Here is a 16,819-nt window from a genome sequence, read left to right on the forward strand (position 1 = left end):
CTTTTACTTTTTTAGTATCTGTTTGTTGACTCCAAGTGTTTAACTTCTGAGTTCTTATAAATGTCCAAGGAAATCTCTCTCTCAGTTTCACGTTATTTCTTTCTAGATGAAGAGAAAGGATGAATGGTTTCCATTTTGTATTACAAAATAACAAATTGCTTAATCTAACTCAATCTGAGGAACATTTATAGATGTGTAAGAAGTGTCATCCATTGGCTTAGATTCTTAAGCTAATTAAGCCTCCTATTAAAAGAAATGCCAAAAAAAAATATAGATAAATCTCCAAGTCAGCCATATATATAATAGGAATGTACCGATGTTATACAATTTTTTCCCTCCAATCCCACTCCAGCCTTCCACTCTTTCAGATGTTGACATCCCCTTTCAAGAACAAAGTTCAGAATCTATGCCTCAGTCTTCACTAAGGGTGGGATAAACAAGAATTTGGCCTGGCCATGGCACTTGTGCCAGCCCTAGCTTCAATCCTGGCTGGGCCTCTCGCTTCTTCGCCTCTCAAAGCCTCCTAATACTGGAATGGGAAGCTTCTGGAGTTGGTCCCATGGATTTTAGCCAAAAACTCCAGCAATTTCATCTTGCTGGCTTCAGCATGGGTTCTTGGGCCCCACAGGAACTCATAGCATGGAGGACTGCTATTGGGCACCTGGCAGTACTCCAGGTAGTTTTCCTTTACCAAATCACGGGTTATGAGCCTCCAGGGCTCCCCAAAGATGAAATACCTCCTCCCAGAATATATATCCATCATTTTCAGCACTTCCCAGACTTCCTCCTCAGTGGCACGGTTCCCCTTCATGAAGATCACTCCCAGGATAATCATCAGGAGGCCAGTCTTGGGCATACCCTGTTCATCACTCAGCCTTCCATCATAGGTGAGGCTTAGTTTGTTGATGAGGGCATAGCTATGGCTAGTGGGATCCACTTCTTTCACATCAATGCCAAAGACCAGCTCCATGTACTCAGAGGCTCTCCTAAGGATCTCAAGGTAGTCATCCTTGTGCTCTCTGATGACATTACCAATCATGTCTGCCTTTGTGATCAGCTCTCTCTTTTGATAATTTTAGAGCAGGAAATTAACTACCTTAAAAACTGTGTCTACATGAGTCTCTACCTTGTAAATCTTTTGGACCAGAAGATTCCCAAGCTTTTAAGTCTAGCTAGAGAAGAGACATCTGATGGAAAGAAGGTCTGTGTGTATGTGTGTGTGTGTGTTTGCTCTGACAGTCCAGCAGTTGTTCTGGACACACGCACACACACACATACGCACTGTGTTTCAGCTTCCCCAACTAGACCTAGCCTGGAACTCAGACTCAAATCTCTGTGAGAGTGGCAATTTGACAAATGTACACAGATAAATTACTTCTTTAATCAATGTGAAATCTTAATCAAGGAAATAATAATCAAAAAGACCTAAGTCAAGGAAAGGAATTATGGGACCATTTGTCCAATAAATGCATAGGCTCCACAGAGCCCAGTCCCTGCTATTATCCCTAGGAAACCCCAGGATACCATTTAGACTGGGATATGAGAGTAAAGCATAATCAAGTTTTTATGTCATTTGATTCTTTTTAAAATATTTTAATATTTTTAAATTTAATTTTTATTTAAGTATAGTTGATTTACAATGATGTGCCAATTTCTGCTGAACAGCAAAATGACTCAGTCACATATATATATATTCCTTTATTGTAGTATCTTTCATCATGGTCTATACCAAGAGATTGGATATAGTTCCCTGTGCTATACAGCAGAACCTCATTGCTTATCCATTCTAAATGTAATAATTTGCACTTACTAACCTCAAACTCCCAGTTCATCCCACTTCCTCCCCCGCTTCATTTGATTCTTTCTGTCAACTCTCATGTACTGTATCATTAAAATAATTTTTTTCTTCTTTCCTATATTATTGGGAGTTTTTATAGATTATTTGTTGAATATGTAGAAATCAGGCCATCTGGAATTTTAAAGCTTTCTTTTTCATTTCATGCAGTATTTGCATCTATACCATGACCCATTTTAAAGCAAAAGTAACTCAAAGTGAGTAAAATTCTTAATTACACAAATGTGAAGTATTTAAATAGTGTAGTAAGCATAATTGTCAATGGCCATGATACACATTTAGTCGAAAAGTTGAAACAGACTTTTCTAGAAATGTAACAAGTGGTCTTCTAATAATAAGATTTTTATTTCTGTTCTCCAATAATTAGTCTATTATTTCTGTTTTTATTTTTTATTTTTCAAAATAAGGCCACTGTTTTTATTTATTTTATTTATTTATTTGGCCATGCCCATGGCATGAGGAAGTTCCGGGGCCAGAGAGCAAACCTATGCCATATCCATGACCTGGGCCACAGCAGTTACAAGGCCAGATCCTCAACCCTCTGATCTATCAGGTAACTCCTAGTCTTCTTTTTCTTTAATAAATTTGTATTTTATACAAGTTTTAGATCTACAGAAATGTTGTAATGATGGCACAGAAATTTCCCATATCCATATACTACATCCAGTTTCCTATGTTGTTAATATATTTATCACACTTAATGAACCAATATTGATAGATTATTATCTAAATCCATCCTTTTTCCAGATTTCTGTAGTTTTTACCTAATGTTTATATTTTCCAGGGTCTCATCCAGATAACATGTTAGATTTAGTCATCTTGTTGCTTTAGGCTCTTCATTGGTCGTGATAGTTTCTCAGACTTTCCTTGTGTTTGACAAGTTTGATAATTTTGAGGAGTACTTTGTCAAGTATTTTTTTTATAATATCCCTTCCACTGAGACTTGTCTAATGTTTTCTTATCAGTTTTATTGATTTATTAAAAAAGAATCAGCTTTTGGTCTCATTGATTTTTCTCTATTATTTTCCTTTATTCAATTGCTGATTTATGCTCTAATTTTTATTATTTCAGTTCTCCTTGTTTTCAGTTTAATTTGCTCTTCTTTCTCTTATTTCCTAAAGTTGAAGCTTAGGTTATTGATTTTAGATCTTTATTCTGTTCTTATGTATGCATTTTATTGTATAAATTCCCCTATTCATTGTTTTAGCTGCAGGCAACAAATTTTTCTAAGTTGTATTTTCATTTTTATTTAATGAATAATACATTAAAACTTCTCTTGAGATTTTTTATTTGACTTATGGTTTATTTAGAAGTGTACTGTTTAATTTCCAAATATTTTGGGATTTTACAACTATATTTCTGTTACTTATTTCTAACATAATTTATTGTGATCTTAAAATAGATTTTGTATGACTTCTGTTATTATAAATCTGTTAATGTGTGTTTTATGGTCTGGCAAATGGCCTTTGTCACTATCCCATGCAAATTTGAGAAGAGAGTAGTACATTCTGCTCTTGTTGGATGGAGTGTTCCATAACTGACAATTAGATCAAGTTGATTAATAGTGTTGTTCAGGTTATCAATATCCTTAATGATACTCTGCCTGAATGATCTATACATTACTGACAGAGGCATGTTGAGGTCTACAATAATAATAGTGGATTTTTCTATTTCTCCCTTCATTTCTTTTTTTAAAACTTTTTAAAAATTTATTGAAATATAGTTGACTTACCTTGTGGTTTTTTCATTTCTATCAGTTTTTGCCTCATGAATTTTGATACTTCGTTAGGTATATATACGTTAAGGATTGCTATGTCTTCTTGATAAATTGACTTTATCATTATATAATGCCCTACTTTATTTCTGATAATTTTTCTTGTTCTAAAGTTTGCTTTATCTGACATTGATATAGTACTCCAGCTTTCTTTTGATTAATGTTAGCATGGTATCCTTCTCTTTATATTTAACTTCCTTGAGCCTTTATATTTAAATTGAATTTCTTTTAGACAATGTATAGTCAGTCTCGTTTTTCTATTGTCTCTAATAATCTGTCTTTTAATTGGCATGTTTAGACTACTCACATGTAAATTGATTATTTATATAGTTGGATTAATATCTACCATCTATGTAACTGATTTCTGTTTGTTAAATATTCTCTTTTTTTTTTTTTTTTTTTTTAGGTGAAACCATGGTGGGGAGGGAAGAATTGGGAGGGTGGGAATATAAACTACGTATAAAATAGATGATTATTGTGAATCTACTGCATAGCCCAGGAAAGTCTACTCAATAGTTTGTAGGAGTTTCTCTTGTGGCTCAGTGGTAATAAACCTGCTAGTATCCATGAGGATGCAGATTTGGTCCCTGGCCTTGTTCAGTGGGTTAAGGATCCAGCACTGCTGTGAGCTGTGGTGTAGGTCACAGACATTGCTTGGGATCCCGCATTGCTGTGGCTGTGCATAGACCGGCAGTTGCAGCTCCAATTTGACCCTTAGCCTGGCAACTTCCATGTGCTGCAAGTGCAGCCCTAAAAAGAAAAAAAAATGTTTGTAATAACCTATATAGGAAAAAAGAATGGATATAGTTATATGACTGATTCACTTTGCCGTACACCTGAAACTAATACAACATTGCAAGTCAATTATTAAAAAAAAAAAGAAATCAGGAGTTCCCGTCGTGGCGCAGTGGTTAACGAATCCGACTAGGAACCATGAGGTTGCGGGTTCGGTCCCTGCCCTTGCTCAGTGGGTTAACCATCCAGCGTTGCCGTGAGCTGTGGTGTAGGTCGCAGACGCAGCTCGGATCCTGCCTTGCTGTGGCTCTGGCGTAGGCCGGTGGCTACAGCTCCGATTCGACCCCTAGCCTGGGAACCTCCATATGCCGTGGGAGCGGCCCAAGAAATAGCAAAAAAGAGACAAAAAAAAAAAAAAAGAAATCTCTGTATACACTCTAAGTCAGAAAAGAGAAAGACTAATACGGTATATCACTTATATGTGGAATCTAAAATACAACACAAATGAACTTGTCTACAAAACAGAAACAGACTCACACACATAGAGAACAGACCTGTGGTTGCCATAACTGAGGGGGAGAGGAGGAGGAAAGGATTGGGAGTTGAGGATTAGCAGATACAAACAATTATATATAGAATGGATAAACAAGTCCTACTGTATAGCACTGATATCTATATTCAATATCCTGTGGTAAACCATAATGGGAAAGGATATGAAAAAATGTGTGTATACACACACACACACAGATATATTTACACACACAAATATATATTTAAGTCACTTAGCTGTACAGCAGAAATTAACACAACATTGTAAATAAACTCTAATACTTGAATACATTTTCTAAAAAGAAAAGAATAAAAACTAAGATTTTGAGATCATTGCAGAAAATCAAATCCTCTCATATATGTATAACTTTTCTTATACCTAAATACTTTCTTTTATAAAAATAATTTATTGGAGTATAGTTAACTTACAAAGTTGTGTTAGTTTCAAGTGTACAACAATTTGCATCAGTTATAACTATATCCATTCTAAAGATCTTCTTTTAACACTACTGGCAGGGCAGGTCTACTGGCAAGGATTTCCCTCATTTTTTCCTCTCTGAGAAAATCTATTTCTCCTTCACTTTTAAAGGGTAAATTCATCACTTTTCATCATTTTCAATATTTCACACTCCTCTGTTCTTGCTCACATGCTTTCTGACAAGAAGTTCACTGTAATTCTTTATTTCTCAATAAATAAGGTACTTTCTTGTCCTGACTTCTTTCAAAACTTTTTAATTATCTTTGATTATGTGCAGATTCACTATGATATGTCTAGGTATACCTTTTTCCTTCTTTCTTTCTGTATTTACCTTGCTTAGTGTTTTCTAAATTTCCAGGTCTGTTATTTGTTATCTGTTATTCATTTTGAAAAGTTCTTAGTAATTATTACCTCTGATATTTCTTCTCCATTTTCTCTTTCTTCTCCTGGTATTCTAATTACATGTATGTGACCCTTTTAAAATACTGTTCCACAGTTCTTGGTTATTCTGTTCTCCTTTTTAAAAAAATTATTTATTTTCTTTGCATTTCACTTTGGGAAGTTTCTACTGACATATCTTCAAATTTTTCCTCAGATGTGTGGAATCTACTAATGAGCCAGTCAAGGGCATTTTTCAAGTTCTGTTTCTGTGTTTTTATTTTTTTTAAGTTTATTTTTATTTTTTGCTTTTAAGGGCTGCACCTGCAGCATATGGAAGTTCCCAGACTAGGGGTGGAATTGGAGCTGTAGCCACTGGCCTATGCCACAACCACAGCAATGCAGGATCCTTTAACCCACTAGGCAAAGCCAGGGATCAAACCCTTATCCTCATGGATACTAGTTGGGTTTGCAACCTGCTGAGCCACAACAGGAACTCCCTGTTTCTGTGTTTTTAATTTCTGGAATTTCTTTTTGATTAGAGTTTCTGTCTCTCTGCTTCCATGACACATTTGTTCTAGTATGTTATTTACTTTTTCCATTGAAGACCTTAACATATTACTCATATCAAATTCATTGTCATTCCAATACCTGAGTATGGTTCTGGTGTTTGTTTTGCCTCTTCAGATTCTGGGGGTTTTTCTTGCATTTTGGTCTGCTTTGTCATTTTGTTGTTGTTGAAATGTAGATGTATTGGGTAATAAAATTGAATAGTCTTTTAGTGTGAAGATTCATGTTAATCCGGCTAAGACGTAGGCTGTGCTAAGTGTTCATTGTAGCTATGAGTATCAGAACCTAAAATTCCTCTAATGTCTTTATTTCCCCACCTTGGCTTTCAGTCTTCTCTGTGCACTGCTCCTCAGAGAGATCCTGTTTCTTATAGTTTTTTTTTTTTTTTTTTTTTTTTTTTTGCTATGGTTACTCTCCCCTCCCTCTGCTAAAGCCAGGAGGATCTTTCTTGGCTCTTTACCCTGAGAACTTAGTGCACTTCCTGAAGGGAAAATCCATGATTATGCAAGCAAATCCTGGCTGCTGCACCTATCTTTCCAGAACTCAGGGTCATTTCTAAAAGGTAAAACTAGAACTCACACTCAAACAACCTTCAAGTCAGAGGCTCTGTTTACTAGCCAATTTTTTTTAAAAAAAAAAAAGAAGAAAAAGTATTTGAAATTCCACACCAGAGCTTAAGGTTCTCTTTGTGGAGCCCAAACTACTTTAAAGATAAGAAAGATGAAATATGGAGAAAAAGCACTGTTTCCCCAAATTAATAGCACCTGTATCCTTCGGTCAGGTGAGTCAAATACGCCATTCTCCATTACTATCTCAAGATTTCCCACTGACCTCCTCTTTACTTCTAAACACCATAGATCTAACTGTTGATCAGAGAAATATTACAGGGACTTACATGGTAAAAATAGGAATGCCCTACTTGGATGCTTTAGGCATAAAAGAAGAGCTAACTTTATCTAAATAAATTGTTAAAGGATTGAGGTTCTTATAGTAAAGAGATGGAGCATTAATAAAAGCTTTTGTTTCCTTCCAGAAATATGCAGGGATTACCAAATATGTGCAATCTGTAGCGCTCTGCCTAGGTATTCTACTTCCGTTGATTTTCCCACCTTTAATATTTTACACAACCTACTTCCAGCTCTGCTTGTGAATTTTAACAAGAGAAAAATCTAAATTTGTTCCAGTGTGCTTTAAACACCTTCCAATACAAGTCGTACATGGCTTTTTCTCCCTAATAGGAAAAAGGAAATTTTAAGACCCCAGACTTCACTCCTTCTTGGTCCAACTTTGAGGTTTGGCTGTGAACAGCCTCAAGGGATTTCACAAAAGCTCTATAAATACCAACTTCCATGTGCTCTTGCTCTCTGGCAGATCTTACTTTTCATTTATGTTTGATTTCATTTGTGTAAGTTTTCTGCTTTAATGAAGGCTGTCTGACTAACTTGTGGTTAAAAGTGAATCGGGACCCACTGCATACATATTAGCATGGTGAAAATCTAAAACAGCAACAATAGCAAATGCTGGAGAGGATGTATAGCAGCAGGAATTCTCATTCACTGCTGATGGGAATGCAAACCAGTACAGCTGCTTTGGAAGAGCTTTAGGTGGCTTCTTACAAAACTAAATATACTCTTACCACATAGTCTATCAATTACAGTCCTTGATATTTATCCAAATAAGGTGAAAATTTATGTCCACACTAAAACTTGCACATGGATGTTTAGAGCAGGTTTATTCATAATTGCTAAAAACTGGGGGGAAAGAAACCAAGGTGTCCTTCAGTAGGTGAATGGATAAACTGTGGTACATCCAGACTATTACTCAGGGCTAAAAAGTAAGGAGTTTTCAAGCCATGGAAAGACATGGAGGAAGGTTAAATGTCTGTTACTAAGGGAAAGAAGCCAATCGGAAAAGGCTACATGCAGTATGATTCCAAAGACTAAACTATGTAAAAAGGTTAAGAGTAGGGAAGGATGAATGATTTTAAGGGCAGTGAAATTATTCTATGATACTATCATGGGAGATTGGTGTCTTTATACGTTTGTCAAAATCCAAAGAATGTACCAAACCAAAAGTGAACCCCCATGTAAACTAGGGACTGTGGGTGATAATGATGTGTCAGTGTAGGTTCACTGCTTATAACAAATGCACCACTCTGGTGCGGGATGTTGACAGTGGGGGAGGCGCTGCATGCATGGGGACAGGGACTGTATGGGAACTTTGTACTTTCCCTTTAATTTTTCTGTGAACCTTAAACTACTCTAAAAACAAAGTCTATTACATTTTAAAAGTGAAATTTATGTGGAACCACAAAAGATCCAGAATTGCCAAAGCAATCCTGAGAAACAAAAACCAAGCAGGGGGCATAACTCTCCCAGACTTCAAGCAATATTACAAAGCCACAGTCATCAAAACAGTGTGGTACTGGTATCAAAACAAACAGACAGACCAATGGAACAGAATGGAGAACCCAGAAATAAACCCTGACATTTATGGTCAATTAATTTTTGACAAAGGAGGCAAGAGCATAATGTGGGAAAAAGAAAGCCTATTCAGCAAGCATTGCTGGGAAACCTGGACAGCTGCACGCAAATCAATGAAACTAGAACACACCCTCACACCATGCACAAAAATAAACTCAAAATGGCTGAAAGACTTAAATATAAGACAGGACACCATCAAACTCCTAGAAGAGAACATAGGCAAAACATTCTCTGACATCAACTTTTTGAATATTTTCTCAGGTCAGTCTCCCAAGGCAACAGAAATAAGAGCAAAAATAAACCAAAGGGACCTAATCAAACGGACAAGCTTTTGCATAGCAAAGGAAAGCAAAAAGAAAACAAAAGGACAACTTTCAGAATGGGAGAAAATAGTTTCAAACAATGCAATAGACAAGGGTTTAATCTCTAGAATATACAAGCAGTTTATACACCTCAACAGCAAAAAAGCCAATCAATCAATGGAAAAATGGGCAAAAGACCTGAATAGACATTTCTCCAAGGAAGATATACAGATGGCCAACAAACACTTGAAACTGCTCAACATCCCTGATTATGAGAGAAATGCAAATCAAAACTACCATGAGATATACCACCTCACACCAGTCAGAATGGCCATCATTAATAAGTCCACAAATAACAAGTGCTGGAGGGGTTGTGAAGAAAAGGGAACCCTCCTGCACTGCTGGTGGGAATGTAAGCTGATACAGCCACTATGGAGAACAGCATGGAGGTACCTTAGAAATCTATACATAGAACTACCATATCACCCAGCAATCCCACTCTTGGGCATATATCTGGACAAAAGTTTCCTTGAAAAAGACACATGCACCTGTATGTTCATTGCAGCCCTATTCACAATAGCCAAGACATGGAAACAACCCAAATGTCCATCACAGATGATAGGATTAGGAAGATGTGGTATATATACACAATGGAATAGTACTCAGCCATAAAAAAGAATGAAATAATGCCATTTGCAGCAACATGGATGGAAGTAGAGACTCTCGTCCTGAGTGAAGTAAGTCAGAAAGAGAAAGACAAATACCATATGATAGCACTTATATTTGGAATCTAATATAGGGCACAAAGGAACCTTTCCACAGAAAAGAAAATCATGGACTTGGAGAATAGACTTGTGGCTGCCCCGGGGGTGGGGGGAGAGGGAGGGAGTGGGAGGGATCAGGAGCTTGGGGTTAACAGATGCAAACTATTGCTCTTGGAATGGATTTACAATGAGATCCTGCTGTGTAGCATTGAGAACTATGTCTAGATACTTATATCGTAATAGAACAAAGGGAGGAAAAAAATGTATACATGTAAGTGTAACTTGGTCCCCATGCTTTACAGCGGAAAAAGTAAAATTAAAAAATAAATTAAAAAATAAATAAAATTGAAAAAAAAAGTGAATTAAGGCTTCCAGTCTGGACCAGAGGGTATCCACTCATTTCTCATTCTTCCTTCTTAAGACATCTATAAATCCAGATACTGGTGAAAAAGACAATGAATGAATTCTGAGAGGTGGTACAAAGAAGGCAAGCTATCTGGGACCCCAGGACTGGAGGAACTACATGGCAACAGAGTGTTTGGTGTAGCCCCACCCGGGCAGGCTTCCCAGACCCCATGTTTGCAGACCCCTGATCTAGCAACAGAAGGTCAAGTGGGTTAGGTCCTCCTCCAGATTCACTGAGAGTTTCTCAGCCAACATCAAGTGAGTCTGACAACATTGGCAAGGGAGACAAATTGGGAGACTCACTGGAAATAAGCAGACATGGGAAACACTTTCTCTTCGCTCTGGGACTGATACTCTTCCTTTCCGAAGAGAAAACTGAAGCAGGTAGACCAGTTTGCATAGGGGGTCTGCCCTAGAAGCTTCATTATTCTGGAGGTTCTGAGACTCTTGTCCATCTAGAAACACCAAGGTAGCTGACTGAAGAGGAAAAAAGGGCCTTATCACAGCAAACAGCAGCATACAGAAAGCCTTTTTGTCCCTGGGCACTTGAAATTCTCTTTTTCACTCAGAAGCACAGAGGTAGCTGAGCAGAACCAGGGAGAGGGACAACGTCACAAATGTAGCCTGATCCAGGAAGTCTTTGTTCCTGTGGGCCAAGGACTCTCCTCCTCACCCAGAGACACAGGGGCCTGTGGGGATGAGAGGGTGACAAGAGAGGTACAGGATAAAGAGGACCCAGTCAAGGCAAGCAACTTGGTCCTGGGAACCTCTTTATCTGCATGAGACTTTTATTATACAGAAACACCAGGGTGGCAGGCATCAGCAAAAGAGACCTTGTCACAACAAGCAGCCCACTCTGGCAAGTCCCAGTCTCCTTGGGAGTGAGACTCTCCTACCTCAGGGATGGGCAAGTTACCTATGCACAGCATGCCCTATGCCACTTCCACCATCTTCTGCCTGACATGCTTGTGGGTAGCATTTTTTTTTAATTGACCATAGTTGATTTACATTATACTAGTTTTGACAACTAACTAGGTATGCAACATAATGATTTGACATTTTTATTGTACTCCATTTAAAGTTATTATAAAATGTCATTCATATTCTCTATGCTGTACATTACATTCCGGTATCATTTATTTTATACCTAATAGTTTGGATCTCTTAATCCCTGTCTGCTATCTTGCCCCTCCCCACATCCCTTTCCCCACTGGTAATTACTAGTTTATTCTTTGTATCTATGAGTCTGTTTCTGTTTTGTTATTTTCATGTATTTATTTTGCTTTTTAGATTCCACATACAAGTGAAAGCATACAGTATTTGTCTTTGATTTACTTCACTAAGTATAATCCTCTCCAGGTCCATCTGTGTTGTTACAAATGCAAAGTTTCATTTTTGATGGTTGAGTAATATTCCATTGTGTGTGTATAGACAGATAGAGCACATATTCTTTATTCACTCATCTGTTGATGGACACTTATGTCGCTTCCATGTCTTGGCTACTGTAAACAATGCTGCAGTGAACACTGGGGTGCATATGTCTTTTTGAATTAGAGTTTTCATCGTTTCCAAATATATACCCAGGAGAATTGCTAGATCATATGGTAGTTCTATTTTTAGATTTTGGCGGAACCTCCATACTGTTTTGTATAGTGGCTGTACCAATTCACATTCCCACCAACAGTGCATGACTATTCCCTTTTCTCCATATCCTCGCTGACATTTGTTATTTGTAGTCTTTTTGATAATAGCCATTCTGACTGGTATGAGGAGAGCTCATTGTGGTTTTGATTTTCATTTCCCTGATGATTAGTGATGTTGAGCATCTTTTCATGTACCTGTTGGCCATCCGTGTGTCTTCCTTGGAAAAATGTCTACTCAGGTCTTCTGCCCACTTTTAAATCGGGTTGTTTTTTAGATAGTGAATTGTGTGAGTGGTAGAATTTGCTTTTAAATGCTTTCAACAAATGCTCACCTGGGAGGCTGCGCCAGCCCTGACAGTTCTGAGGAAGGTAAAACAAGGGCAAATCTCTGAGCTCATTCCTCAGGGAACCACATAACAGGTCAAAATGCACAAACACAACTCTGAGAACCACATCTTTATTTCTCTCTCTGGCATCAGCAAGCTGAACCAGGAATACAGGCTGCATCTACACAGCCACTGCCTAGTTGGGGAATGGGGATGGCAGGCAGGTAAGCAAAACACACCACAGAGATCTCTTACCAAATTTAAGTGTCTTTTACACATTAAGCACCCTCCAGCTGTTTTAAATTTTTAACTTAAATAACAGTTCAAACACAAGTTGATACTGATAGTTTTACTCCAGCTTAATCATTGCTTGCGGAGGGATGGATTTTTGGGTTTCTCTACTCTGCCATGTTCCTGTGACTTCACTCTGATGACATGTCAAATGTTTGACAATAATTCTCAATCACTGGCAGGATTGTTTGTGATTTAAATTTTGTTATCAACTCCTCTGAATTGTCTAAATTTACTCCAGCAAGGTTTGTCAATCTTGACACTACTGCCATTATGGAGAAAATAGATAATTCCATGTAGGATGTTGTCCTGTGCCTTGAGGGCATTTAGCAGCATCTCTATCCTCTACAGGCTAGATGCCCACAGCACCTCCACCCTCACCAATGGGGACAGCCAAAAGTATCTCCAGGAATTACCAAATGTCTCCTCAGGGACGAGATGTACCTGACTGAGAACTACTTCTTCTTAGGGAAAGAGATTCTAATAGATGTAAAAAGCTAGGTAGGTTGATAGATTGATAGATAGTGTGGCTGGTTGAATAATAATCCACTAAAAGATATTCAGGTCTTAATAAATGGAAATTGTTAATACTACTTTATACAGTGGGGGAAAAAAGGGACTTTGCAGATGTGATAAAGTTATAGATCTTGAGGGGGGGAAATTATTCTGTTTTATCCCAGTGAGCCCTAAAGGCAATCACATGGTCTTACAAGAGTGAGACATAGACCGATTTGATACAAATACCCAGAGAAGGCTATGTGAAGACAGAGGGGGAGATTAGGGTGACAATGGCAATGAGCCAAGGAAAGTCAGCAGCCACTAGAAGCTGGAAGAGCCAAGAACCAGATTCTCCTCTAGAGCCTGCAGAGGGACTGCAGGTCTGCCCATTCCTTGATTTTGGCCCAGTGAATTTGTATGTCTGGTCTCCAGGGTTTTGAGAGAATACACTTCCACTATATTAAGTCACTAAATTGTAGTAATATTTTACAGCAGCCAAAGGAAATTAAGATAGATAGATGGATGGATAGATAGGTAAGCAGGTAGAAAGATAAATAGATATAAATATTGATCAGTATATACAGAAATCATGTTTTTTACTTGTATAATACAGCTTTTTGCCCATAGCATTAAAAGTTCTTCATAAATATCTTATGGAAGCTACATAATTTTATTCTATGGACATCCAGTGTCCTTTTGGAAAATGAGTCATTTTAGACTTTTAAAAATAATTGACACTATAATAATCACCTCTGAACATTCAGCTTTGTGGGTATACATCAGTATTTCTTTAAAATTAATGTCTAGTAAAGGAACTGTACTGTCAAATGGATGTCATATTTATGACCTTAAATATATATTGTCAAATTTCCATCTGTCAGTGTTATGAATTTAAAACTCCATCTAGTAGTGTATGAGAGAGTTTGTTTTCTTACAACAGCTTAACACCTAATTAAGCAATTAAGATTATATTTTTAAAAATGCAGATAGCTATATTTTTCTGAATATAAGGGTAATATAATTGAAAACATTCCAAAAATAAAGAAAAGGAAAAAAAAATCCTTCCGGGATTTTCTTTTTCTTTGAGCACATACATACATATATATACTGTTTAAACAGGAGCAATTGAAAAAGAGAAGAGGGCACTGAAGATATACCAAAAGAGTTAGAGAGGGTCTTCTGCAGAAGAAAGTGTGAGATCTTAGAGATTAGACAAATCAATAAGTGAAAGATATATTTGCCCTCATCTAAAGAAATATATATGGAGCAATTATATTTATATATATTATATATGAATGTATATACTTAATGTGATTATATCATAAAGGATAAATATATATAGAAATTCATATATAATATTTTAGAGTAAATTGTCTATATGTGAAGAAAATTTTATTTTATATAAATATATTTATATAGAGAAATATATATTGAGAAATATACATATAAGAAGAAATACATACACTTTACATATATATTTCTTTTTATGTATATTTACATGTAGGAATAGATGCATTTATCTTTAAATGAGAGCAAGGACAAATGGAGGCATTTTAGTTATTAGAAAGTCAAGGATTATTGTAACTGAGGCCCAGAAAGGAGCAAAGTATAGGTATCAGAAAGTAAAGTGAAATGATAGCCCAGAGGAATACTGGATCCATGAAACTGGTGAAAGCTGATCTCTAGAGGTAACGGAATGTTTTAAGTTGGGGTTTATTACTCTAATGACTCGAACAACCCCACAGGTTGTAGTTGATCAACGCGGTCAGAACAATCACCAATTTCCATTCTCTCCCCAATCTGCTCCTCTACTGAGCAAGTTTTCCCCACTTTTCAGTAAGTAGTACTTCTCAGGTTTTCCCTTTACAATAAGTGGTACCATTATCCATCCAGATTCTCTGGCCAAATTCTAGAAGTCAGCACGGATTGTTCTTCCCCCATGACCTCACAGCCATTCAAATTTTACCTGTTGAGGGCCCAGATATAGTGGAATAGAGACAAGCCCTGTGTGAATTCCAGATGTACAGAATCTATAAGCATAATTGTTGTTTCACAATACCAAGTTACAGAGCAGTAACTGATTTAAACATGGTTTTTTAATTTATTCTTCATTTTAGCCCATCCTCTGATACATCAGTTCATTGTTTTCCATCTCCCATTTCATCTTTATCCAATTTCTATTCCATCCTTCAAAACCTTGTATTTTATATTCCATTCCAAATTTCATTCCATTTTTTTCTATTCCATCTATTTTTAAAATCTATAGTATATATTTCATAGTCCATTTTTCATGCCACAAAATTTTCAGTTCCATTCTATTTAATTCAATTTCCTTTTTTCCTTTAAAATTTTATTTCACTCTTCATTCCATTCCTTTTCTCATATGACATTAATTTTTTAAATTCTGTAGGCCATTAGATATTTATTTCCATTCTATTTTCCCATTATATTCCATTCAATTTCCATCCCACTGTTTGCCATTCCATACATACCATGTTCAGAACCATATTCTACTCTTCATTTCATTCCAGTTTCCTCTGCAACCAGTCTTCATTTAATTCCATTCTCTACTACATTTAAAATCCATTTTCCATTCCATATTATTTAACACTCCAAATACCATTCCATTCTCTCTTGTGTTGTGTTTCCAGTTGCTCATCCATTCCCTTAAACATCCCATTCCATTTTGCCAAAGTCGTTATTATGATGACTTTCAGGATATCAGCTTGCCAGTATTTTTTATCAAAGAATTACATATGTGCCTGGCCTTACATCAGCAGCTTCCACTTCTGATAACAATGACAAACTTAGGATATTTTAGCAAGAAGTATGTGTCTCATAGTGATATGTTAGTGAAACGCTGAAAACAATGCAAATGTTGGCCATATAAGAATGCTTGAAAATGTAGGTTCCTTCTCTAAATGGAATATTTTCTAGTTACAAAATGGAGTTGTGTAAATTTATTTATTGACATGTAAAGTGTGTTTTCTGTGTCCAAAACACAGGTTATAAAATAATTTGCATGGATAAATAATTCTACCTTTATAAAAAACAAAAACTATGAAATACATGGATGGCCATTCTACCAACATATATTGAAACATTTTCAGTAGTTACCTATGGGTGTGTGGAAACTTAGGTGCAGGTTTTCATACATTTGCTTTTCTGTTTTGTGTACTAAACATGCAACTCTTTTGTAATAATAACTAAAAATAAATGTCCAAATATTAAACTTGAAGTCTGTGCATCACAACATATTTATATTAACAGAAACTAGACATCTGTGGCCAAGAATGAAGCTAGGTCAAAAATTAGCAGACACTCATCACTAGATTACTATGTGAGCCCCATTCCGTTTCTCCCCTTTAAGAAAGCCGCACCAACTCTTAAAACCACACCAGTTTAGAAGTGGTGTGATCCAGATACCAGAAGGAATCCCAGCACTGTCCTCTCGGGAGTCATCCATGGACCCAGCGTCTGACCAGATTCCCTGAGGATGACCTAGCTAGGGGATTATCTCTTTCTGACCCACGTGGTATTTCTTTCAAGTGATAATTCTTGAGTTTGAGCCACCAAAATCATGCTGATATGCTGATTTGGGGTCAAACTGTTTACTTAGAGAGCCCCACCCTCCTAAACACACATATTTTTAGGGGCTATGTTTAATAATTGAGGAAATTCATATTACTGACCAGCCCAGGGCAGATCCCAAAGTGGCGATGCACACTCTCCTGTCTGCTGCAAAAAAGATCTGGGTTGATCCACTCT

The 16,819-nt window shown here is 36.8% G+C and overlaps 1 protein-coding gene and 1 pseudogene across 4 annotated transcripts in view; one reads left to right on the forward strand and one right to left on the reverse strand.

Annotated features, from left to right (window-relative positions):
* Window positions 1-16,819, forward strand: part of PRRG1 (proline rich and Gla domain 1) — an 880,589-nt gene that overhangs the window by 285,892 nt on the left and 577,878 nt on the right. The window contains exon 1 of one of the 4 annotated variants that reach the window (XM_085007673.1): window positions 759-1,000. The exons of the other annotated variants lie outside the window; for them this stretch is intronic. The gene's annotated coding sequence lies outside the window, so the exon portion shown is untranslated. Of the gene's footprint in view, window positions 1-758; window positions 1,001-16,819 lie in introns of those variants that run through there. 4 annotated transcript variants of the gene reach the window in all.
* Window positions 422-16,517, reverse strand: LOC100523527 (melanoma-associated antigen B16 pseudogene; annotated as a pseudogene).

Source organism: Sus scrofa, chromosome X, assembly GCF_054392235.1.
Source record: "Sus scrofa isolate SSC_HxYL_T2T_F1_AM1 chromosome X, Sscrofa_HxYL_maternal_Yorkshire_Landrace_v2.0, whole genome shotgun sequence".
In the NCBI taxonomy this organism is placed as follows: domain Eukaryota; kingdom Metazoa; phylum Chordata; class Mammalia; order Artiodactyla; family Suidae; genus Sus; species Sus scrofa.